The sequence below is a fragment of the Narcine bancroftii genome, chromosome 13 (assembly GCF_036971445.1).
Source record: "Narcine bancroftii isolate sNarBan1 chromosome 13, sNarBan1.hap1, whole genome shotgun sequence".
NCBI classification, from domain to species: Eukaryota; Metazoa; Chordata; class Chondrichthyes; order Torpediniformes; family Narcinidae; genus Narcine; species Narcine bancroftii.
This window is the reverse complement of record NC_091481.1, coordinates 54481299-54505268: the sequence shown is the minus strand read 5'-3', so window position 1 is coordinate 54505268 and position 23970 is coordinate 54481299. Positions and strand designations below refer to the sequence as shown.

Here is a 23970-nt window from a genome sequence, read left to right as displayed (position 1 = left end):
TTGTGCAGCTGTGGCATTACCAGGACTGGGAACTAATCCTGCATGCAGCAATGACGGGGTGTGAGACTATATGGTGGTCTTCCAGATGTAGAAGAGAAGAAAATCTTGTTTTTAGTGGATACAAGTAGTATCTGGTAAGGGAACTGGTATGAAGGAGAAGGGAATTCAACATAGCTAAGAAGCAATTTAAAAGTAAGGGTGTTGGTTCTGCATTATTATATCTGGCAATTTTCGGGCTGTTGCTGCAATTCCTGGAACCCAAGGAGGCAGTGAGGTACGCCAATACATCAGCTACAGCCCAGATGGATCCTCAAAAAGATAGTGGGGGTAAAGGCCACTGACAAGGACTTGGTTGGAAATACTGTATATAGGTTGGAAGGGATAGCTACACTTGTTTATGGAGCATGTTATAATGTTATAAAGGAAGGTATGAATGAAGATTTGAGGGGGCGGATGGGGTGGAGAGAGATTGATGGTGCCATAGGCACGCTTCGAACTGAGGGATGGGTTGGTGTCGATGATGGGGATAAGGACGCTGGGATGGGTAGGAGTGGATGGGGTGAGGATCATTTTGGGATCTTTTATGTATTTTTTTGAAGTTTTGGTTTTATTAGTTTGCTTAGTCTGTTCAGGTTTTGTTTTACACAGACATCTGTGCTGGAAGCTGAGGCAAGGTAAAAGGGATGATGGATAGGGGAATATGGATGCAGAGGCCTGTGGTAATGGTGTCCTGGGTAAACTTGTAGCTCTCACTTTGTTCGTTTTAGATTGGTCACAGTGTTTGAGCTACCGAAAGAAAATAGACACACACACCGAGAGCAGTTCAGTTTATACAAATGTTTATTACAAATTCAAAAGCTGATTTCAAAACTACAATATGCTAGCCCTTCCCAATTATACTTATCAACACCTGGACTGGTCCCAACTGCCGAAGCGAGGCAACAACCACACACTTGTAGTTGGTTGTCAGGGCGCTGGTAGCAGCTTCTCCACCTCCCCCGACCGGGACGTTGGCTGGACTCTAGAAGTTCTTCTTCTTGCTGAGAGATATTGCTACCTCTCGGAGAGTCTCAAACTTCAGCAGCGGGACCATAGTTTATATTAACCAAAAACTGCTTACCCAAGCACCTATTCCCAGCACAGTAAGAAAGATAAGCGAGCAAGCTAGCATGCCTAGGCTTCTATTGAATAACGTAATTTTCAGCTTATCACTTTGAATACAATGGTTTATTTTGCATCAAGGCTAGACCTCTGACAGTCTGTGACCAAAACAAGCAGGAAGATTAAATGTTCTTGGTACACAGATGTCCTTTCGTCAGATAACTGCATCTCTGGCCCCTCGGTAGAATTTAACTTATGTCTGCTTATTCTAAACACAAGCAGGTTCTCAGCCTTGCAGAAGCAAAGGCTGCAAAAGTAAAAAACACGGTTTAAATCTTCCATTACAATTGGATAAAAAATTAAAATTATGTTTTAATGTCAATGGGGTAAATGGGTAAAGAAAAAGAAAAAGTCTTGGCACACCTCAAGAAGCTCCATGCTGATGCAGCGTTCCTGCAAGAAACCCACTCTAAATTGAAGAGGGGGTGGGTGGGACAGATGGCAGTATCCAGGCGAGTGGCAATCCTGATAGGCAAGAATATTCCACTGTCAGTCCAGTGGGTGATCGCTGACCCAGCAGGGAGGTTCGTGGTGATGCACTGTCAAATATACTCAAGAGTCCTGGACGCTTATGAATATATATGCCCCAAATTTTGACGATAAAAGATTTATACAAGAGATATTTTTGAAGGTGGCCGAGGAGAGTGTAAATATACTGATTGGGATTTTAATTTTTATCTGGATCTGGCCATGCATAAATCAGCCAGGAAGTGACAAGGGTCAGGGTGGAAAAGTCCACGCTGGCCTTCATGAAAGAACTAAACCTTATAGATGCTTGGAGAAGGCTGAATCTGAGGAAAAGGGTTTACTCCTACTGACAGCAACACAACTCCTACACTAGAATTGTTTTTTTTTGGCGTCAGCCCAGTTGGAAGATAGGATAATGGAGTCAGAGCACAAGACTTGGCTGTTGTCGGATCATTCCCCTCAGGTAGAAACACAAAATCAATCTATTTGCCGATGACGTTATAGTGTATTTGACGGACCTTGGGTGGGGAGGGGAGGAGTCGTTAGCTGGACTGAGGACCACACTGGAGGATTATGGGAAGGTCTCAGGGTATAAAGTAAATCTGGACAAAAGCGAGATAATGCCTTTAAGGAAAGGGGATTTATAGACCCTATCAACAGGGAAGCCAATTTAAGTGGCAGTTGGAAGGCATTAAATACCTGGGATAAAAGTGGACAAAGACTTAGACAATGTATACAAGAAGATTAAGGACAACTTTTTAAATGGAGAACTCTGCCCATAACATTAGTGGACAGAGTGAACTGTATAAGAATGAAGGTGATGCCAAGGATACAATCTTTTTTTCCAAACATTGCCCCACAACATTGCTTCTTTAAGAGGCTCAGCGAGTGTGTCAGAAACTTTTTGTGGAATGGCAAGAGCGTTAGGGTCTCCATGGAAATGTTGACATGAGAATACAAATTAGGGGGCCTAAAACGTTCAGATTTTAAGATTGGGTGTCCCAAAACGAGGTTTTTCGCCTCACTTTTTGAGGCGGGGGGGTCCTTCCCAGGCACACGCGATAGGGGAAAAGATAGCAGGAGAATTTATATGCAAAAGTTGGACAACTGCATACTAAAACATGTATGCCAGACATGGAATAAAATGCATCAATGTATTGGATTGAAGGTGGGGTGATCTCCCAATACGCTTTTGACCCAAAACAATTTAATATCCATGATTCTGGGAAATAAGATCCTGGACACCTGGTGCCAGAAAAGGATCAGGTGTATCAAGGATAGTTATGATCAGGGACAGTTGATGTCATTCCAATGGTTGAGGATCAAATTTGGATTGCCTAACCAAACATTCTTCTGCTATCTGCAATTAAGATCTTTCTTAAGAGACAAATTAGGACCAATAATGACTCTATTGGAGTGTGGAGTGTGTTTAAGATCATTTCTTACTCCAAAGTGAGGGCCTGAAGCCAAGGTTATACCGGTTGAGGGAAAGATGGGAGTCGGACTTGGGGCACAACAATTGATGAACAGTGGTGGGAAGACCAGTGTCTGAAAAGCGTGACGGGAATTGTCAATGCCAGATACACACTGATGCAGTATAATCAGTAATATCTCACATCACAAAAATGTAATAAATCAAAGCCAAAAATGTGCTTTTGATGGGGTGTAGAGGTTGGAACCTTTGTCCACTGCACCTGGTTCTGTCCGAAAGTGAGATCCTTCTGGGGGGATCTGAGGGACATCCTGAAAAAAAATTACAAAAGTGGATTTTCCACAGATGCGAATTATACCTTCTGGGAGGTATTGGGGAAATACAGTCCAAAGTGTATAGCGATTGTATGGCAGTCCAACTCTCAGCTTAGTAGTGCATGCTGGATGCAGAAATGCAGGGTTGCATTGCCCTGGAGAAGATTATATACAGCTGAAGGAAGAAGTATGGCACATTAGTTGGGAAGTGTGGAAGCCATATCTGAAGCACAAGGGTGCGCAAATAGGAGCTATGTTCACCCACCTCCCCCCCTGCCTTTTGTGAGTCTTGAACTTTGAGTAATGAGGGGTGAAATAAAACCATCCCACTAGATATATAAAGGAGAGAGTAAATGGGAGGGTGTGGCACAGGGAATGTGTTTTAGTTTTATTATTTTTTTATCATTTATTTAATACTTGAGGTCTGGATGCATGTTGTTTTTCTTATGTAATTATGTATCTGTACAAGTTATGGGAGAAGGAAGGGGAGGAAACAATAGAAGGGAGAGGGGAAAATGCTGGTCTCTGTGAATTGCATTGTGAGGAAAGAAAATATACCATAATGGTTTGTTTGGATTTGCATGTCTTGAAAATAATTTAAAAAAGAAAAAAATTTTGGAACATGATTTATTCCAACACACTTGGACTATCAGAACATAAAGTGCATTTGGAAGGAAAGCAAGCTATATATAGCAGCCTGAACCCAGCTGTTCCAGTTAGCAAAATTGCTGCAGCAATGTAAATCAGAAGCTTGAGACAAGATGACACTGCACCTTAAGTAATTTCTTAAATTAGATTCCATGAAAGTACAGAGATTGCAAAAAGCCAAAATAAACCAACCAATTATTCTTACCAAAATTTCAACCATTGGCTTAAATTATGACAAAAAGCATGGACAGATTAGAGAAACTTGTTGCTTAAAATATGAAAAAAATAAACCAGCCAAAACTACAAAATAAAACCCCAATCAGAATTGTTTCTGAACACAATCTGGACCCCAAATTGGAATAGAGCTGACAAGAATGACTTCAACAAACACAACCAGCAACAAAATTCACCAACACTAATATTTCAGTATTACAGCAAATGTGAAATTTCTCATCCACTTAAGATACAATAAAAACAACCAGTCCAATTATGTCCTCGAAAAATATCTGAACAAACATTTTGAGCTCTATTAAAGCAGCTTGAAGTAACTATTGAAGTGGTGTGAAAAAGATAATCAAAAGGTGAATTAAGAGGCAAGCAGATGTCATATTATAGAATAAGTAATTTTCTCACCAGCACGTCAACAATGAAATCAGTTCCTGCAATTCATAGAATCATCATAAGATTGCCTTTGCGCTAGCATATCAAGGTCGTCAGTTTTAAAAGAACATTCTCTTGGTTGGAATTCCCTAACCAGGGATGTGGTTGAGGCTGCCTCATTAAACATATTTAAAATTCGGTTAGATAAATGTTTACATGATAGAGGAATTAGGGGATATGGGGAGAAGGCAGGTAGGTGGAGTTAGGTCATAAATTAGATCAGCCATGATCGTATTGAATGGCGGAGCAGGCTCGATGGGCCATTTTTGGCCTACTCCTGTTCCTACTTCCTATGTACTCATAAATTGCTATACAGACAAGTACAATGAAACCGCAGTCGATAAATGGAGATCATTCCATAATTCAAGATGTCTACACTGGAAATAATTCATTTATTAAGTAAACAATGATTCCAAAAACTGCACAAATAATACCCATATCAATTTCAGCTCAAACTTCTCCGTGGTCAAGATGAAAGGATGTTATTTGATTTGACTAAGGTGTAGCAAAAAACAAAATTGTGTAACAATGGAGTTCTGCAAAATATTTTACAGGATAATTTCTGCACATATTAGTGTTGGCAAGGCAGAGTCGTCAATGCAAGATATGTTTAGTTCTATGATTTGAAATTCATTCTTCCTCCTCCTCCACTTCAATCCTTCCACCACCGTCACCTCCCCCAACCACATGCCAAACACAAAAACAGTCCCCTTTTAAACTAAGCAATGCTTTGCTGTTTTGACAGAGGTTCTCAGACCATTAACACCATTTCTCCTTCCAGAAATGCAGCCTGATTTGGTGAGTTTCAAGGATTTATGGTTATTTCAGATTTCCAGTTTTTGCAGGGTTTTTTTTAAAAATACTGACTCCAAGGATTAAATCCAGGAGTACATACAAATTTGTGTGGTATTCCCACCACCTCCCCCCCCCCCACACAAAATCATTCCATTGGCTGAGGAGTCTAGGGCAAAGACACTGTTTAAAAAGATTAGAACCAAACCTTTCAAAAGGGGAAGTATGCTTAGTGTAGCAATTAGCTCAATGCTGTTAGAGCAGGTTTAAATCCGGTGCTGTCTGGATAAGGAGTTTGTACGTTCTCCCTGTGTCCGTGTGAGTTTCCTCCAGTTGCTCCAGTTTCCTCCCACTGTTCAAAAAACCGTACCAGGTGTAGGTCAATTGGGTCTAATTGGGTGGCACAGGCTCGTGGGCCAAAAGGGCCCGTTACCATGCTGAAAGTCTAAATTTGAAAATTATATTTAAAAGTTAGGATATAATTCACACATGCAAAAGATCACTTTTAGAACCACCTTCATTTCATAATTAATAATTCAGTCTTTCATGAACTGTTCTTCCAACCACAACACCACCTTCCTGCACTAACCATATATGGCTCAAATTCCCTTGTACCAAAAAATTAAAAAGTCTCCTTTTCAGAGAGAGAGCTCCGAAAGATTTACTAACCTCAGAGTGAAGAATTTTTTTCTTAACCCTGTTAGTAGCAATTTACACTGTCAATTATTAAAGTCTCTAATTGATAGGTTGTTCAACAAATGTATTTCAAGATATGGAAAGGCAGGTAAGTTCTCAGTGAATGGCAGAACTGACTTAATAGGTACAGTAAAAAGGAAAGTTTGCAGATGGTGTCATTGGAGTAAAAGCACAGAAATGCTGGAGCAACTCAGCTGGTCTCACAGCGTCCATGGGAGATAAAAATATTTAACCAACTTTCAGACCCAAGAGTAAAAAGCAGGAGCCTGAAAAGGCTGGAGAAGGAGAGAGGACAGTGGGAGTGAACGGACCAACAGACAAAAAGTGATAATTGGGACATGAAAAAGAGGACAGGAAAGGTGAGAATTGATTGGGGGAGTAGTCGATGTTACTGGCATCCAATTAGAGGGTCCCCAGGTAAAATGACGGAATAAGAGATGTTGTTACTCCAATGAGCAGGTAGATGGTCTCAGTCTGGCAGTGCACGAGACCATGCAGGAGGCTGGGAATTGGGTTGTCACTGGGAGATCTTCACGATTGTGGCAGAGTCAAATGTGCTCAGCAAAGTGATCTCCCAGTCTGTGTCCTGTCGCTCTGATGTGGAGGAGACCACACTGGAAGCACCGGATGCATTGGACCCCTGCAGATTCACAAGTATTGTTTCACTTACAAGGACTGTCAGGGGCCCCTGAATGGTGGTGAGGGAGGAGGTGTGGGTGACCCATGATTATATTGAATGGTGGGGTGAGCTCCAAGGGCTAAATGTACTCATTTTATTCAACCCTATTCCTTAAAACTCCTACCATCCTTTGTCCTTGCATCATATACACTCACAAACTTGTTTTCCAGTCAACCACTAGCTCCTTTTCTTTCCCTTTCTCTTGGTATGTATTTCCAATATTTTCTTATTTTGATAAGAGGTTATTGACTTGAAACAATAATTGATCCATAGCTGTTGTCTGATCTGAGCATAGCCCATATTTTCAGATTTGCTATTTACAAAATTTACAGAATTTGAACTTTTTTCAACATAATTGAAATTACTTAATCTAATAAACCCATTATTAAGTGTGAGTATTGATGAATAAAAGTTTCCTTTGCATTTGATGCCACACTATTGTTCTCTGGGTCACGTAATTTCAGTTGCTGATTGCGACAGATTTTATTTGGGCGAAAAAAGTATTTTTTTTTAATCTCCTTTAAAATGACAGATAGCTCAAAAGAAATCTGCCATGCTAAGCAATGCTGTTTTAGAGTAAATCTAGCCTTGAATAAAACCTTTACAATTTAAGCAACTATTGGGAGAGGCAAAGGTCGTCATATTCTGCTGACCGAGGTTAACACTAATTATGGGGCAGCTTACTTATCAAAGAATCAATACACAATTCACACTGAATCTGCTGATCTTAGTTAGCAATGCTGTCAGAACACTACAAATACTCCAGGATTAGGAAGAACAAAAAAAAGCCAACGTTTCCATCAAATGGACCTATGGAACTCCAGTAGAACATGTGTCTACAGGGTTGACAAGCTTGACAGAGTCAATAGCCCAAAATTCACCCCTTGAACTGATCGTCCCTTAATTTTCTAAATACAGTAAATCAACAACAACATATTCAAATCATTTTTACGATAATTTCTTCCCTAGATTCCAATCAAGGAAAGTCTCTCAAAATCCTCCACTGCCAGTATATCTCCTTTAATATGGAGGTCAAAACACCAGGTGTGATCTCATCTGCACTATGGATGAACCTGTCAGACCTCCTAAACATTTTACTCCATATACATTGCAATAAAGGTCAACATTTCATTTTCTTTCCTAATTATTTTCTGTACCTGCACACTAACTTCCCACTTTGTACAAAAACATCCTTCTATACAGCGTCATTCTGTAATCTTTCCCTGTTTAGTGTTTTTCTATTCCTTCTATTAAATTTGATATTTCTCCAAAATATACAAGATATCTGCCCAAATTTATGTCTATTTGCTTACTTATCGATTTTCCAATGCAGACTTGTTTCTTTTCATAACTTGCCTTCCCATTTAGTTTGTCTCATCAGCATTATACTTAGTCTATTTGTTAAAATCACCAATCCTTATTGATGATCAGTCCCACTATTGATCTTTTTTTTTTAAATTTTTTATTTTTCACACCATAAATCACATTAGCCATGATATACACTTTTTCTTTTTCACACATATCCACTATTGATCTTTATGTCACCCCACAAGTGTGCCAAGCTGAAATTTATACTGACTTTGGCTAACCAGCAGATGAAAAAATACTTTTAACTGACTATAAGCCATGCAATACAAAATTTAAATTTCCCATCTCAACTATATTAGGTAGAGTTTGAGGTGTGTAGTAACTCACTGATTATATTAATACAGACACTGCAACATTCAAAGTGACACATGACACAGGGCAAAATGAGGAAACCCACATTTTTCTTTTACGAGTTATTGCTGCTGACAGTCCTATTCAATGATCTCTTCCAATTTACTTGAATAAAGATGGGAAAATCCCAATTACCAGAATATTTAAATTATGAAAAACATGCAGAATTCCCAAGTAAATAATGCCCCAAATCATGTAAACTGATCACCTAACATATTGCCTTTTTGGTTCCAGCTGTGTACAAATTATTTGCAAAAGTGACCTGCATAATTTGTGAATACAATTTAATAACCAGCTGTTAAGTATTTTGGAACATCCCATATTCATGAAACCAGGTGCATAAACATGGGCTCCTCTGAAACTTTATTTGAAGAAGAAATTATTTGCTTCTACCTTCCTTGGCAAGTGCACTACCCATCTTGTCAGAAACCATGAGACCAAACAATCAAAAATATCAATATTTATAAGTGATTGTAAAGCAGGAGTTTATTGAGTCTGATTGGCTTGTACCATTGCTCACACTGAAGTTTTAAAGAAATTTTCCGTTGGCATTGGAGAATGAATTGGTCTTCCAGCAAACAACACTGCACTAATTATTTTCTCAAGATGTGGCAATTGCTGGCAAGTTCGGTTTTAAAATTGTGCATTCTTATTTTCCTTGAGGTAACACATCAGTGAAGGAAGCAGAATGTTTAAAATGGTTTTGATCAAAACAAGAGATGGATTTTTTTTCCCCCCACTTCATGATCTTTGCATTAACTATCCATGACAAAAAAAATCACCCACGCTTTTCTGGTTAAAAAAGCAAGTGAAGATTTCCCTCCTTTCAAGATTCCTTTATTGTCATGTACAGAACACGTAATATGACGTGAAATTGCCTTATGCCAGCCGCATCAGACAGTCACAATTAGTGTCGCCTGGTGCCCCTTACAGTCAAGAGCGAAAGAGAAGCAAAAGAGAGCCTCTTCTAAGCTACTGAATGTTCATGGATTTGCCTCCAACACTCACGCAGCTGCAGACTCCTGTTTGATCCATCAGCAACCCAAATTCCAGATCTAAACCTGTGACACAATCGGGAAGCCTTCAGCGATCGAGGCCCTCAGAAGCCCATCTTACCTTCAGCACCCTCTCTAATGCGGTTCCAATACCTGGTCCCCACGAACCAGTCTCCAGCAGCCCACAGCCTGTGTGGGTCTCCCGTCTGCATCGCCCACATTCTGTGCTTGTCCCTCAGCTGCTGAGCCGCTTGCTGGTCCCCTGCCATGGTCACTGTCCTGGAGGGTTATTTTCCCCTTCTCCTCCTGAACAGGGAGGGGGTGGGGGGGGGTACTCTCCCAGTTTTTGGTGCACTGTGACGGACTGCTACTCCCTGGAGTTTGCAATCTCTCTTAGCTGCTGCCCAGCATAGGTGATGCCATCTTGGATACAGACCCTACGATTGCAGGTGTTAAATAAAAATTGTCAGTTCCTTTAACAGGAGCTTGACACAAGCTTCATGGGCTCCAACACTACTTTGTTCTGTATACTTGTAAATTACTCCCAATGTAGTTTCAAAGGCATTTTACAACATCAAACAATATGTTTATTATCCACAAGCATCCCTTGGCCAACCAATGCAAGGAATTTAGAAATGCTTCACTCATAACAAAAATGTCAACATCTAGAATACACATCGTGCAGAATCATCGTGACTTTCAGAGTCTATTGTTTGAACAAAAGTACTTCAATTTTCCTCTCTTGATATGACAGAAACCTATTGCATGTGGGATATAAAAGTTGCATGTACTGTATCTTGTTACAAAATGCAATGGAAAGTACCTTCAAGTCTCTACCGATTATAATTAAACAAACATTTTCCATAACAAATAGTCTGCTACAACAAAGTACATTTCATAATTTCTGTACTGAATACTGAAGGATATTGAAATTAAGTGCATTTCCATTTGTGGTTGTAAATCAAAAGGCATAACAGAGCTCTGCATTGAAAACTAATTAAAGTAAAAAGCTTTCCAATAAAAACAATACAAGCGTCATGATGCTATAGCACTACTAAACAGCAGAGTGAAACAAGGCCATGGCCTCAATTAGAAATTACAATGGAAGTACAGGATGCTGGCATCACATAGTTGGATTACAAATCTATGCATAGACAAGAGCAGAATTAGGCCATTCAGTCCATCGAATTTGCTCCACCATTCCATCACGAGCTGATCCATTCTCCTATTCAGCCTCATTCCCCTGGCTTCTCCCCATCATATTTGATACGCTGATTATTCGGACAGCTATCAACCTCAGGTTTCCAAATACCCAATGACCCGGCCTCCACAGCCACCCATGCCAGGAAATTCCAGAGGTTCTGGCTAAAGAAATTCTACAGTATGTTTTAAATGGGCACCCTTCAATTCTGAAGTTGTGCCCTGTTGTCGTGGACTTCCCCACCATGAAAAACAACTTTGCCACATCTACTCTGAACAGATCTTTGAGCATTCAAAACTTCTGAACTCCAAGGAGAACATTTCAACAGCTGTCAAACTTTCCTCATGTGCTAATCCCTTCATTCCAGGAATCATTCTTGTAAATCTTCTCTGAACTTTCTCCAATGCCAGCACATCCTTTCTTAAACAAAAAGCCCAAAAATGTACACTGTACTCCAAATGAGGTCTCATCAGTGCCTTATAAAGCTTCATCACAGCCCTGCTCTTGTATCCTATTCCTCCAGATTTAAATACAAACACTGCTTTCACCACTGACTCAACTGGAGTTTAACCTTTAAGGTGTCCTGCACAAGGACTCCCAATTCCCTTTGCACCCCTGAATTTTGAATTTTCTCTGCCTAAGTGCATGACCATATACTTTCCAACACTGAATTTCATTTGCCCATTCTCCTCATCCAAGTCTCTGCAGCCTCTCCATTACTCCTCTTTTATCATCTGCAAACTTAGCCAAAACCATTTATTCCACAATCTAAACCTAAAATTGACCCCAATACTGATCCTGTGGCATACCATTGGTAACCAGTAGCCAACCAGAGAAGGATCCCTTTATTCCCACTCTGTTTCCTGTTGATCAGCCAATGCTCTACCACTAATATCTTTCTTGTAATTTCATAGGATCACATTTTGTGAAGCAGCCTCATGTGCAACACCTTGTCAAAGGCCTTATCCATTGCATGTTCTTTGTCTAGCCTGTTTGTGGTTTTCTCCAAAAATTGCAAAAGATTTTCCTTTCAGGAAACCATGCTGACTTTGGCCCATCTTGTAAAAACACAATGGTTAAACAGTACTTTCATAGCAACAATTAAGATATATAACAAGAATGTCATTGACAGGATGGCTATATATGTTTAATTTTGCTACATAAAGCAGTTTGACCTGCTGAGTTTCTCCAGCCTTGTATTTCCACTTCAATTATAGTGTCTGAAGGCTTTATGTTTACTCCTTTGGCCCATCTTGTCATGCATCTCCAGGTCCTCCAAAAACTCAACCTTGACAATAGACTCTAATAACTTCCCAACCATCGCTGTTAGGCTTACAGGACTTTAATTTCCTTTCTGCTGCTTCCCTCCTTTTTAAATAGTGGAGTGACCTTTGAATATTGTCCAGTTCCATGTCCAGAACCATGCCATAATTTATCAATTCTTGGAAGGCCATTACTGGGGCAGCCACTATTTTTTTTTTCGTCTTGCCAGTTGGTAATCCCTTTGTAAGGGAAGCTGATAATCCATTAGGTTTGTGTTCTGGCAAGGGCAAAAGTGCCAGATTTTACAAACCAAGTGCAATGACATGCTGAATCATTCATCTCGACATTATCATAGGTCAAGGTCAACCAGGCACTGTCTTTAAAAAAACAAGCAGAAGTTATGATTCTTTTTATTTATGTTCAATGAGCAGAGTTGACACGATTTAACCAAGTTTGGTGGCCAATTCCTTGGCTTTGGCTTTCTCCAGCCATAGATTTAGGTCCAAGGATCCCACCACCCCAGTGTCGACGGATCTCATCATATCGCTCATTGTAGTTTGTCAATCAGCTTGGCGATTGCACTCTTGTCCTCAGGGTTGACTTGTGTAAAAGCAAGGCAGGTGGTAGTCTTCCTGTGTACAAGACGTCCTAGTCTGGCTTTGCCTTTGACAATGCAATAAGGAACTCCCATCTTACGGCAGAGTGCAGGCAGGAATACAACCAACTCAATAGGATCAACATCATGTGCAATTACCACCAGTTGTGCTTTATTATTCTCCACCAATGTGGTGACAGTATTCACACCTGATCGAAGAATAGCTGGCCTCTTTGTGGCGGCATCAGCTTTCCCAGCTGCCTTCTGTTCAGCTCGGGCCAGTAATCTCTGCTTCTTCTCTTGTTTAGTCTCAGGCCTGTACTTTTGTGCCAGTTTGAAGAGTTGGGTGGCAGTCTGCCTGTCCAAGGCCTGGGTGAACTGATTGATTGCAGGAGGCACCCTTAGTCGTTTGTATAGGATTGCCCTCTGGCGCTGAAGCCGGATGTACTTCGGCCACTTCACAAACCTTGTCAGGTCCCTCTTGGGCTGAATATCCTGACCAATCCCAAAGTTCTTGGGTCTCTTTTCAAAGAGAGGATTCACAACTTTTTTAACCTCATGCTTCTTGACCACGGAAGGGGCTGGGGCCACCTTTTTTCCTTTGGCTTTCTTCCCTTTCGGCATGGCGGGAAGGAAGCAAGAAAAAGGGCAGCCACAATTTCTATAACTACTTCTATCAGGGTGCATACCCTTCTGGCCTTGGAGACTATTCTACCCTCAGACCCTCTACCTTCTCAAACACCTTCTTCTCTGGTGATCGTGACTGCACTCCTCCCTGACACCCTTCAAAGTCCAGTATACTGCTAATATCTTCCACAGTGAAGACTGATGCAAAATACTCATTCAGTTCCTCTGCCATCTCCTGGTCTCCCATAATATTTTCTCCAGCATCATTTTCTATCAGTCCTATATCTACTCCTGACTTTTTAAATAAACTTTAGGATATTATTTTCTAGCCTCCTTTCAAAGTTTATCTAATGACACTCTTAGTTGCCTTCTATACACTTTTTAAATTACACATTCCTAATCTTCCCACTATTTTTGCTTCCTTGTCTGCCCTTTTTTTTTTAACCTTTACTTTGGTTTTGACTTCTCTTGTCACCCACAGTTGTGTCATTTTTCCATTCAGTCACAGTCTCCGAGGTGGGATGTGGCTGAACCAAGGATCACACATTTTTCTTATGGCTGGGAATGAAGTTTAAGATCATGGTACTGCAAATTTCCAAATCATTCCCCACAAAATAAATCCATCTTAGATCTTCTAATCTTAATTAGCTCTTGTCTACAAAAACTTTCTTTCCTGTTCTGGTGTTTTAGGTTTCATAAGGAAGTAGGTTCTTTTTTACATTCTACCTGGTCAACCGGTGTGGACTCGAAAGGCCGACATGGCCTGTTTCCGCGCTGTAAATGGTTATATAATTTTTTTTTTTAAAATATACTTGTCCTGCGCTTTCCTCATTTCTCGCAGAAACTCCACCCATTGTTCCTCTGCTGTCCTCCCTTTCCAATGAACTTTTGCCAGTTCCTCTCTCATCCCCTTTATTCAAATGAAACACTGACACCTCCGATTTTAGTTTCTCCCTCTCAAACTGCAGGGCGAATTCTATCGCTGCCTTCTCAGGGTTCCCTTACTTTCAATTCCCTTATCAACTCCAGTTCATTACACAATGTCCAATCCAGAATTGTCATTTCCGTGGTCAGCTCAGCCACAAGCTGTTCTATGAAGCCATCTCTTAGGCATTCTACAAATTCTTTCGAGATCCAGTGCGAACAGTTTCCTAATCTATTTGCATGCTAAAATTCTGATGCCCTTCTGATGCATCTTTTCTATTTGAAGTTCTAATCTGTTGTCCACATCCTGGCTACTGTTTGGATGTCTGCAAATAACTGCAGATTTTTACCCTTGCCATTCTTTAACTCAACACATTGATTCTACATCTTCTGATCCCATGTCACCTCTGAAATCTAAGGATAAAATGTTGTTCCATACCAACAAAGCCATGCCACTTACCTACCTATCCTTTCCATACACTGTGCATCCTTGGACATTCAATTCCAATGACACCCATCCTTTAGCCACAACTCCGTGATGACCATAACATCAAACCAGTTCTGTAGCGTACAAGGTATTGACTTTATTTCTTATGATGTGTGCATTTAAATACAAAATCTGTCACTTTTTTAACTCTGTCCTTGATGTATTGCAACTCATCCCCATGGCTGCAATTTTATCAATTTGCATGACCTTCCACTCAAACTCCCTACCAGCTGTTTCTACTTATGTACCATCAGCCTCTTCCATTGCTTTACTTTACTGCCAATCGAGTTTAAACTACCACGAGCCCCACCCCAAACTTCCCCAAGCCCAGCATTAGCAAAACCTTGACAGGATATTGGTTCCCCTCCAATTCGGATGCAATCCGTCCCACTTGTGCAGGTCACCCTTTCCCCAGAAAAGGCTCCAATGATCTGAGAACTTGAAACCCTGCTGCATCTCCTCAATCACACATTTGTCTGCACGATCTTCCTGTTCTGACCATCCCTAGCTCTTGGCACTGGTATTAATCCAGAGATTTTCTAGTTCTTCCCCAACTCTTATACTTACTTTGCAGGACATCTACCGCTCTCCCGCCTATGTCATTGGTATCTCTATGTACCACGACTTCTGGCTGTTCGCCCTCCCCCTTAAGAATATTCTGCAAACGCTGGACCCAAACACCTAGGAGGCAACACACTATACTGGTATTTCTTTTGCGCTGTAGAATCTCCCATCTGTTCCCCGAGCTATCAGGACCCCAACAACCTATTGTTCTGCCTGACTACCCTTCCCTTCTGTGGCTCAGAGCCAACCACAGTGCTATTAGGCAAGCTAGGTCATTCCACCCAGCAGTATCCAAAGGAGTATACTTATTGCTGAGGGGAACAGCAACAGGGATGCTTTGCATTGATTACCTCTTCCCCATCCCTCTTTAAGTCACCCAGTTAACTGCCTCTTAGGTGATACCATCTCCATATTGTTTCTATCATCCTGTCTGTAGTCCAAATGATCCAAAGTTCATCCAGCTCCAGTCCCCTAATACGGTCTGTAAGGATGCATCTGTTACAGGTGTAGTAATCAGGGACATGAGTGCTGTCCCAGATTTCCCACATCCTTCCCCTGGAGGATTCCACTGCCCTAACTTCCATCTCTACTACATATTCTGGGATACTATGAAAAGATCTTACCCAACCTAAACCTGTAGCATGTCCTCAGCCTATGCTCACCAAAGCCTCTAACTGTCCACTCCTATACCGGGCCACTCCACACAGGCTGCTCCGTTTGAGCCTCCCCTCTTTTTATTTGCTATTGACTCTATCTGTGGCACAAATTGCCGCCGCCTTCACATAAATTTCCTTGAAACAAATTACAGCTCCTGTCCCAACATTCACCAGTTGCTGAGTCCTGGCCCTGCTTCAGTACAGGTACCCATCAGGCAAATGATAAACAAAATCTATTCATACTGTATATATTTTTTTAAAAAATCCAATATCCTTTGTAAGACAAGCAAGTCCCAGTTTACTCTCAAATGTAACACTGAACCTAGGGGTGGTGATGATCAGGGCTCAACTACAGCAAGCTCACCACAAAATTGAACTCAACAGTTCACAATGCTAGCTAGGGTAAAGGCACACATTTTTCTGGCTATTGAAGACACGTAGGAGCCACATCCTGGAAAGTACGCCACCAAGCACTTCCTGCTGTTTAAACCATTGTAGCAAATGACAGCAAAGATGTAAACCATAACAGAGCAGTGAACCTGCCAGTGCCCAAAAGGAAGATAAGCCTATTAATATTGAACGAAACCAAGACTCAAACCTGTCAGAAACTTCGTAGTCTACTGATCCTAACACTGCTGCATACTTTGGAGGTGTACATTATCTGCAGCTGGCACCTAAAAGCACTGGAGAGATATCTCACTATGACAGTTTCTGTGAAGCCCTTCAAGTTCATCATCTTTTCTCCAGGCCAACTCAAGGCTACAAATACCCTTAACCAATAGGCCATATTAACATCCCCAACATCAGACTTACAAAACAGGGATTTCACCTTGTGCATTTTCAAAGCCTCCCTAAAAACAAATGCAATACCCTCACTTATCCACAGCCCAATGCAATGGAGATAAATGTCAGGAAAGATATTGAATGTCTCCATCGATGGCACATGGAAGTGATGTAAAATCACCAGAAGTGTAGAGGAGCTCTTCAACTACCCCGAGCCCATCATCCCATCAAGAATCTTTTGCTCATTTTGGGGGATGACTGTAGATTTTACATCAACTACATCAGAATCCAAAAGGCTCGACTGGAAGCAAATCATCCTCTAACCCAAGTGACTTATCAGAGAAAGAATCAAAGACTAAACCACCAACCTCGAGTCATAAGTTTCAAAACTTAATTCTGAAACTGTTTAATAACTAGTGGTATTTTGCAGACAGCCACAAGACAGAAAATAAAATTAAAGTCAAAGAAATGACAAAAAACCAACTGCCTTCTTAATGAAGAAAGAGGAGTTGCTCCCCTACCTTTACTGCTATCAGTCTGACTTCAGTTCTCAAACTGTGCAATTTGTACTCGGTCTCCCCGGGCAACAAATATAACTAAAAACAAAAACCTTGTCTCAGCTGGTAACCCTTGCTACAGTTCACAACAGATCTTGTGCTTGCTCCACGTAAACTGAACATGCCCTCGTAAATCTAGCTAGTTCACAAATAGTGAACAAAAGGGATCAAAAACTTGCTCTGTAGGTATTCATCCTGACCTCACTATTAAGTTTACAAACCTGGTTAGGTTCGTATTCTGCTTCATTAGCTTGTTTTTGAAATATCTGCAACAAACCTAGTCTTTGAATTGATACATCAAATCACTTCAATGTTCCCCCAAAACTGAATTGCAGTAGTAATAGGAAATGGTAAATTGCTTTTTAAAGATGCAGCTCACTTTCTGAATTTCTTCCTGTACTGATGATAATAGGAACTTTCAAGCAGGGAAAACATCCGTCTGTAAAGGCGGAGATACTTTGCCCTTGAATGCTCTGATTCCAACCCTTCCCCGGGGAAGTATAATCGGTGGAGCGCAGTACTCTGCCGCCACATAACACCGTCAGCCCACAACCCATCTTCCCACTCACCCCACTCTCCATAACCCCCTCAAGGCAGGGTTGGCAGGCAAGCCATCGGGGCAGCGGGAGCCATCAGGGGGCAGTCAATGTGGGCTGTGACAGCCTCACCAGGCTGCTCTCCACAGCTCAAAATGTGGCAGAGCAATGGCCATCTTCTCTGCCCATGCACTAGAATTGTTTTGGGAAACACAGAGCAGTTCCAGCTGCATGGGGGATTATGGGCAAGGAAGATGGCCATTGCTCTGCCGCGTGTTTATGACAGGTGGCGCTACGGCACCAGTCACCTGCCTCCATTGGATCTGGAGGGTGCTACAAGGCATATGAGCACTCCATATGAGTGCTACGCTGGAGCACTTTTGGGGCTGCTGTCTAAAAGGTAAGTTTTAAGTTTTCGATCCGCTCTTGTAGCCGGCCTCCAGTCGGAGGCCTGACATGAAATGGCCTAAAGCCAGCAACAAAAAAATCCAAAAAAAAAACCATTCTTCCCTATTCAGTTGGTTATGATTCCAATCTGTAGTGATGAATAAATAACCTATTCTCTGCTTTTTGACATGCTCCCATGGAAAGTATTTTCTGTGAATTTGCTTAATAAAAACTCATATTTTACAGTTGAATAAAGCAGCAGCAATGAGGCAGTTCATCCAGTTACTTTAAATGAACCTGTCTGCAACCAGTAAAAACACATCAAAAAGCTGGAGGAAGTCAGCTAGTCTTGCAGCGTCCATAGGAGATAGGTATATTGCCGTCATTTCAGGCCTGAGCCCTTCAAGGAATAAACAAAATATAAGCAAAAAAACAGGAAAGGTCAGAATAGAGAAAGTGCTGGTGGGAGAGGAGCCCAGGCCAACAGAAGGTGTTATTTGGATATGATAAGAGGTGAGAATTGATTTTGGCCATATGAAAGGAGACAGAGCTGGAGAAAGGAAATGGGATGGGTGGGGTTTAAACGAAAGCCAGAGAAGCCACTGTTAATGCCATCTGGTTGGAGGGTGCCCAGTCGGAAGATGAGATGTTGTTCCTCCAATTTGCGGGTAGTCTCAGTCTTGCAGTGCATGAAGGGTATGGATAGAAATGTCAGCAAGTGAATGAGATGCCTCCATATTAAATTTAGAATTCACTTCCACCCATCAGCATTCTAATCCACCAAGCCAGGTAGCAGGACAACTTAAAAGTTTCAACCCAAAATGACAATTAGTTTCTTTGCGCTAAATCAGTCCTTCATTAACCATGGACCTGCAACCTCTGCAGCACACAGACAACCTCAGCTTTCTCATGCCCAAATAAGCAAACTATTCAAGGTTCAGTATACATCAGCAAGGATCAGATAAAGCCTATCAGGGACAGGAAATGCTATCAGCTCAAATAGGAGAACACGGTTAGAAAATATAAAGACAAGCTACAACAAAGTTGTTAGTGGCAGAAATATATGCATATTAGATGCTACTTGGTGACCCATTTTAAACAAAATCTACCATATATTTCGGCATACAAGTAGAGTTGCTTCTCAGCCTTTTGGCTAAGATCAAGTGTAGTATCTGTTCTGAACAGATCAACTTTATCTGAGAGAAATGAGACCTATACCAGCAGCAAAGAATAAGACAATAGCAGTGACGAGAACGACAACAGCGACAGAGGAGGCTGTCTGAGGAGTTCGTCTGGAGGGAAAAAGGCCTGCTGAAGAGAGAGTGGCTCCATGTGGATTGGAGGGCCAATCTAATCTCCTCTCCAGCTGTAAACCTACATCCTCCAGTTCAAGGAAGATAGCTGCTTCAGGAAACCGTTACAGGATCCGTTACACTGTCAGGGTGACAGTAAAGGACCTTAGTGAGGGGTCGCCATTTTTCCCGGACCTCTTTGTGCACAAGGTCCTGATTGAATGCCTGAAATTCAAGGCTCCAGGATGTCATGGACAACAGTTACTTCGTCGTGACTTTCAAGGGTGTGTCGTGATGGCAAAGACTACTTCGGGCATTCCAGGAGAGGCGGAACTTGGCCCCACTATTGCTGTTCAGAGTGCAGCCGCTCTCGCCCTTCCGACACAGAACGAGCAGGTGACAACAGTTCACATGTTCAACCTGCACGTGCCAGCGGCAGGCGTTCTCCCTACCTTGGGCGTTATGTCAAGGGCACAGGGACTTGTGTGGACATCAAGGAGGCATTTGGAATTTGGACCAGCAAGTGCCAAGTAAAGGTTAAGCTTAGGGAGGTTGGCCAAGGGGCCATCATCCACCTCCTCTCCATGCTTGTCATTGGAGGGAACCATGGGTACCAGGTCTATAACAGACACCCTCGAGTTTGCAGAAACTGTAACAGATCGAGACATGGAGGCTCAATGCAATGTGGTCATCTGTAGAAACTGCAACAAAGAGGGCCACCAGACCAAGGACTGTGGAGAAAGCAAGGCCTGCAAACTGTGAAATGAGGCAGGCCTCCTCTACAAGGCCTGTGCAAAACGAGAAGCCACATGCACAAGCAACAAGGGGTCAAGGGGCCAACACTAGCCCCCCTCCAAAGAAGTCATTAACCCCAAAATCGCAACGGGGAACAAGGCTCAGAATCTCAGACACTGTGGTGCCAGAGACTGGGAGCAGAGGATGAGACGAGACCCCAGCCACAAGTGTGGAGGCCCCGCCGAAGGAGGGAGCTGTGGAGGGGGAATGCAGGTGGTGGGGGAAAGGTAAAAGGAGCAGGATCTGTGGGGAAGGAAACCAACAAAAGCAACAATGTTGGGCAAAGAAAGGGGCAAGATTAAGCCAGGAACCTCTCAGCATTGGAGGAGGTAGCCAGCACAAGTGCTGGACGTCGACAAAGGAAACAGAAGGAGGGAGAGGAGAAAAAGGAAGAAGGCAGACTACAACCAAACAGCGATCCCCCTGGCCCAGGAGACCATGACCGCCTGCTCTGAGACACCAGGAGCAGTGGAAGGCCTGCCCATCTCCCAGATCCAGGAGACCGGGAGGAGCATATAAGCAGCCACCCAGCAGCTCTGGGAGACCAGGAGCAGCACAGATGCTGTGGCCCCCCACCCACCCACAGGAGAACATACAACCCAAGAAACGGAGGAGCAGGAGCAGGAGCACGGCGAAACCTCCCCCCGCCCCCTGCCAGAGACACCACCAGCAGTACCCGAGCAGGGGCATAACTTGTTCCTGAGCCCAGTCAGTTCTGAAGTTCACCCAAGCAGTGGCATGCGGGCTCAGATTGACGGACACTAATTGTTCAAAAAAAGCTAGACTATGGACTCAAAAGAACCGAAAATCAACATCAAATTTGTTACCCTCAACATGCATAGTGTTAAGCGAACTATGCCATGTGTAAATGTTTTGCAGTATTTGAGTAAAATTAAAATTGATGTCATGTTTTTACAAGAGTATGGGCTCCCACACTTCAAAAACTATCGGAGGTGATCGCGATGGTGGCCCCTCGGGTTTTCAGTGTAGTCGGAGGGAACGATCGCCGCGCGTCCAGGCAGGGGATTTTACTGCGCGGAGGCAAATTCACAATCACAGAGGTGAAAGAGGTGGTGGGGGGGGATGTCTCCTTGTGATGGATCTTAAATACCACGACACCCCACTCCAGCTGATCATTCTCATCTCTATGGAGCAAGAGGCTGGCCAACTTCCAGCAGCTCGCACCGTGGCTGGCAATGTCCAGACCAGTCGTCCTGGCCGAGGACTTCAACTGCATCATAGATGCAGCTGGACGATCCGGCAGTACCGACAGCAGATTAGACAGTTCCTCAGAACTCTTGATGGAGACAGTAAAAGACACACAGCTGTGCGATGCCTTCAGCAACCATACAGGTGGAACACAGCTGCAGCCCACCTGGTCAAGATCGGACGGATCAAGCCACAGATAGATTTAGTCTTTGTGTCGAAGGCCATTACGGTCAGAACCACCCACGTCACTCCAGTGTTCTTCTCTGACCATTGTTCTCTTCGTGCCTCCTGTCACCTGCAGGCAGGTAGGGGGACTTGGAAGCTGAACGTAAAATTGCTAACCCCAGAGAACATAGTAGAGCTAACAAAGGAATACGCCGGTTGGAGAACTGTGAGACCCTTCTTTGACTCCCCAGTGACCTGGTGGGAAGCGACCAAAGAAAACATCAAGAGGTTGTTCATTTTCAAAGGTGTTCAGAGAACAAAACAGAGATAGAGGGTGCTGAGCTAACTCCAGACTGACCTACAAAAATTCCTCCTTCTGCAGTCGAGAAAGGTGGACGTGAGGGAGGAACTCCTAGAAGTGAAGAGCCAGCAAGCTTGCTATTCACTTCAGAGTCCTCCAAGATCATTTTCAGATCCAGGGTTCGCACAGTGGAGCAGGATGAGACGTGTTCATATTTGTTCTTCCAAAACGTACACAAAGGGAGCTCTGTGATCTACGACCTTAAGGAAGAGGGTGGCTCGGTCGCATCCTCGTAGAAGGACAACCAGAGGATCAGCAGATCCTTCTATACCAGCCTTTGCGACACTAAGACTACAGAGAGAATGACCTCCCAAGACTTCCTGTCCTGCATCATGGAGATTTTGGAGGACAGCCCGAGGGAATGTCTGGATCAGCCAATGACTCTGGGAGGAGCTGACAAGCTCCATCCATTCCATGAGTCGGGTAAGACTGCTGGAAGCAATAGCTTACCGGCTGAGTTGTACACGGCTCTATGGGTGGGTGGGCCTGGACCTGCTGGAAGTATACAATGCTATGCTCCTGGCAGGCAGCATGCCAGATTCCATGAAGAAAGGCACCATCACATTCATTTACAAAAAGAGGGAGGAGGAGGACATCAGGAATTGGAGACCTATTTCACTGCTAAATGTAGACTACAAGGTTCTGTCAAAGGCCATCGCCAAATGAGACAAGTCTGCTCTGAGACAGGTGATCCACCTGACCACACCTGTGTTGTTCCAGGCAGGAAGATCTCTGACAGCCTTGTGCTGCTCAGGGACACCGACCGGGGAGAAACATCTGCCTGATCAGCTTAGACCAGGAGAAGGCCTTTTGCCGGATTTCGCTCATGTACATGATGGATGTACTCTCCAAAATGGGCTTTGGGGAGTGAATTCGAAATTGGATCCAACTGCTCTACTCAGACATTTGTAGTGCAGTCCAAATCAATGGGTGGGAAACAGCTTCCCCGTTAAGTTTGGAGTTAGGCAAGGCTGCCCTCTGTCTCCAGTCTTATTTATTTGTTGAATAGAGCCCTTTGCCAAATCCATCAGGAAGAATGAAAGCATAAGAGGAATGACGTTGCTCGGCAATAGAGATACCAAGGTCAAGGCCTCCCGGTACATGGATGACAACAGAGTCTTCTGTCCAGACACACGATCTGTCTGGAGACTGATCAGCATATGCTGGCAACTGGAGTCTGTATCGCGGGCCAGAGTCAACCAAAAGAGCGAGGCAATGCTCTTCAGTAACTGGCCTGACTGATCCACCATCCCCTTCACAGTGACAATAGACTACCTGAAGGTACTGGGGACCTGGTTTGGAGGGGCTGAGGCGTCCACTAAGAATTGGACGAAGCGGATCGCTAGGGTCCACCAAAACCTGGGACTGTGGACGAGGTGCTGCCGTACATGGCGCAAGTGTAGCCTATCCCCACACCCAGTCACCAGAGCAGTGTTCCAATTTAAAATGGATGGGATCAGAAGCAGCTGGAAAACAGGGGCAAGGGTGTACCCAACTTGGTGGTCATCACGATGACCATCTTCTTATGTGGCTGCATCAAGCGTGCGTGGAACCAAGGTATGAGGGCACCAAGTGCTACTATATGCTGAGGTTCCACCTGTCCCAGGTGTTGCAAAGGATAGGTCTGGACCCACTGCCATGCAATGTTCCAGTTAGCTGGATGGTGCCACTCTACCTAAAAGTTCTTCCAGGACACCACTTTTGAACACAGGGCCATTAAGCAGCAGTCAGCACGGAATGTCCTTCAGAAACAGAGAGGAGGACTCAACGGATCCAGTGGGATGTTTTCTGGAGCAGACTGTCCAGGTCACCTGGCAGAACACCTCATTACCAGGGCTCACTAAAAAGCATCAGGACTTGGAATGGCTGGCAGTGAGAGGGGCCCTTCCAGTAAGATCCTTCCTGTACAACCAGAGCATCACCCTCAATGCACACTGTCCTCGGGACGACTGAGGTAGGGAGAAGACCATCGCCTACCTCTTTGCCAAATGTAGATTTGCAAGG

The 23970-nt window shown here is 43.2% G+C and overlaps 1 protein-coding gene and 2 pseudogenes across 11 annotated transcripts in view; 1 reads left to right on the top strand and 2 right to left on the bottom strand.

Annotated features, from left to right (window-relative positions):
* LOC138748265 (trinucleotide repeat-containing gene 6B protein-like) overlaps nucleotides 1-23970 on the bottom strand; it is a 220343-nt gene that overhangs the window by 77081 nt on the left and 119292 nt on the right. The gene's annotated exons all lie outside the window — the stretch shown is intronic.
* On the bottom strand, nucleotides 12407-13271 carry LOC138748885 (large ribosomal subunit protein eL8 pseudogene; annotated as a pseudogene).
* On the top strand, nucleotides 19278-19361 carry LOC138749096 (U2 spliceosomal RNA; annotated as a pseudogene).